Below are 3,131 nucleotides of genomic sequence, written 5' to 3' on the forward strand. Positions count from 1 at the left end.
AATGAATAAAAGAATCTATTGCACCATGGTTCTGGCAGATCCAAATCATGGCACATACATTCCCTGTATTTACCAGCTCAGTTTATTATATTTGTACCTCCATGGAACCTACACTCTTTGGAGTAATGTGCTGAAAGGAATGTTCTTAATTCATTTCCAGGATGCTGTCTTCACTGGTAACGCCAGTATTATTGCCCATTCCTACTTGTCGTTAAGAAGGCAGTGGTCGGCTGCATTCTTGAACTGCTGCATTCCTTTAGGTGAGATACTCCCACAATGCTGTTGGGCAGAGACCTCCAGGATTGATACCCAATGATGATGAAGGACCTACAATACATTTTCAAGATGGGATGGTGTGCCACCTTCTAATCAGTTATTGTACTACTGCATGTTGGCAACATAAAAAAACAAGGGACAATTTTAAATCTCAGTACACAGATTTTTTTGCTCCATGAATTTCAATGGGTGAACTTCACCATGTATATTGGAAGCCATGTAATATTTGCTAATGCACAATGCCAGTCCACTTCAAAGGTTTGCAGTGTCCTCTGGGACTTAACTGATTAAATATGGCTGTTTTATGGGCGTGGGAGACTCAGATACAGAATGAAATATTCATTCACCACCAGCAAGTCTGGACAGTGAGTATTTCCTGTAAGGGTTGTAGATAATGATGAGGTCAAGGTTACCTTCTGCCCTCCCAAGTACAGAAATACTGATACCAACTGTGGTACCAGATCAGTACTCCAACTGTGAGTCAGTTACCTCGGTGCACACTGGGGATGTAATGTGAAACCATCAGAGCTAAGTAACTCAGTTCCTCCATAAAAGAAACTATTTGAGAAATATTTAATTTTAGACTACTTCTGAGGTTTTTTGTTTGAACTGTGATATTATACCTTTTGAGCACTACATCAACGTTGCTTGTTACAGGAGAAACAGGACTATTGCTATTTGGTGATTTCTCAATCATGGGCTGATTTTTGTGTGCTTTTTGTCATAATATCTGTATATGTTCATATTAGCAGGTGACATAAAGCAGGACAATCTTCTCTGTCCTCTCAAAGCAACATTATCGCAGATTACTAATCAATGATATATTTCACATGTAACTGTAGTGAAATAGCATTCAAAAAATTCATATGAAGAAACTTAATAAGTTAGTTAAAGGAATTTAATGAGTGTATTTGGTTTTAAAATTTCTGGTTAAGTAACTGAAAAATTCACTTACCAGATGTCCAGTTAATTAGAAGCAACTTTATTTAGTGCAAAAAGTTACAACAATTGAACTGTTAACCCATTGCTCCAACCATCCTAATTGTTCCTTGCAACAGCATTATGTTTTGGTGGAAAAACAGTCTGGAGAGGGCAGAAGGTTAATCCCACAAGCTTTACTAACTGCAGCTAACATTGGGTGCATTTCTGAGTTTCTTTTTGTAACCGTACATAAAGAATATACCTTGTTAACAGAACAGAGAGAGGTACAGTAGTGGCATTATTCAAGTTAGAAATAATATTATTTGCCAAAACTGGTCTGGTAACATAAAAAATAAAAACAGTATGTGTCAATTTAGTTATGGCTGCAAGACTTGGCCCTATCATCAAGCTGATGTTTAAATACCAAAGCATATGACAACAATGTAGCAATTACAAAGGCTGTTAATCTGAGCTCCTATTACCCCTGCCACACTCCCAACCTGGAGCAGGGCAGCTGGTGTGAGTTCACTGGAGCAGTACTTTCCCACAGTCCGGGGATTTGACACATGGCTCTTACACATTCCTCAGCCTCCAGAAAAAGGCTGTGTTTGGCCTTGAGTCAAGATAGAGTGCTGCAAGCTGGGAGCTGCTGATTAACAGGTCCCGCCCTCGGCAATCTGAAGGATTTGGGTTTAAATCTTGGAAAGGAGGAAACTGTTTTCATGACGCAAAATCAGTAGTCATTATATACCAACACTTATTGGTAACTCTTTAAAGACAGAATAATAGTGAACAGCTGGTTTTCCATAATAAAAGATCAAATAATGAAATTAATAAGTTATGCACTCAGATTGATCTTTCCTATAGGACTTTCCTTTCAAGTGCCACCACATCTTTAATCTGTTTTCTCTCTAAGATCCTTCAATATATTGCACGTATCAAAACCACAGTTGAAAACCCCTTCTCTATGGTCTACTTCCACTACTGCCCTTGCTTTGTTCAAACCCGAGACCGTAAGCAAAGATGTCTCCTTCTACTGCCATGCAGTTATCTTCAAGATACCTCAAGATACTTAGCACTATCCTTTTTGTTCTATGTTGCACATTGTGAATGTTGTTAATTTTCATGAACTAGAATATACAGGCACACTGATGCTACAAAACTCAGGCTATCTGCCACAATGTCCAAAGTTAAGGATCAACATTGAGTTATCAGATTACTCGTCCAAGTTCGAAATCACGGATTAGCTCAGCACATTCTCCAGTCTTATATTGGTAAGGCCATAGTCACCTTGTTCAAGTCCTACCAAACCACTGCAGTTTTATCCCTTATCCATCTCCCTTCAATTATCCAGGTTTAATTTCTCCAATGCCCTTGTCACCAGTATCCTGAGCCCCACAATGATTCAGATTTTGCAGTGGACCTATTGTCACAAACCAGCAACAAAAGAAACACACTGAGCATGATTCAGTGTTAAAAACTATTTTATTAATCACTACTTATGATAATACGTAAAATAAAAGTTAAAAAAAAATGTTAGTATGTTAGAATTCAAAAATGTTAAACCTCGAACGTTATCCCCAAAACTAAACTCGTCGTGTGTGTGTGTGACAAAGTCCAAAACTCCCAGTTCCGGAATGGTTCTTAAAGTTCAGTTCCGCAAGCCATAAGGTGAAACATGAGCAAGGGCTTCTTCAACAACCACCGTTGTCTGAAGATAAGACGTAGACGTAGAGAAACATAGAGAGAGTAAATACGAAATCCAAATGTTCCACGATGGAACCCAAACGACACTTCAGTGTTTACTCGGTAGTGACTTCCTCACCCCGAAAAGCATCCGAATCGTGGTCGTCCACACACAAATACCTGTTTCCTTCTACAGGTCAGCAACAAAGTGAACTCCACCGGATTACTTCCAACTTCCATACATGGAT

This window comes from Pristis pectinata, chromosome 6 (genome assembly GCF_009764475.1).
Source record: "Pristis pectinata isolate sPriPec2 chromosome 6, sPriPec2.1.pri, whole genome shotgun sequence".
Classification (NCBI taxonomy): Eukaryota; Metazoa; Chordata; class Chondrichthyes; order Rhinopristiformes; family Pristidae; genus Pristis; species Pristis pectinata.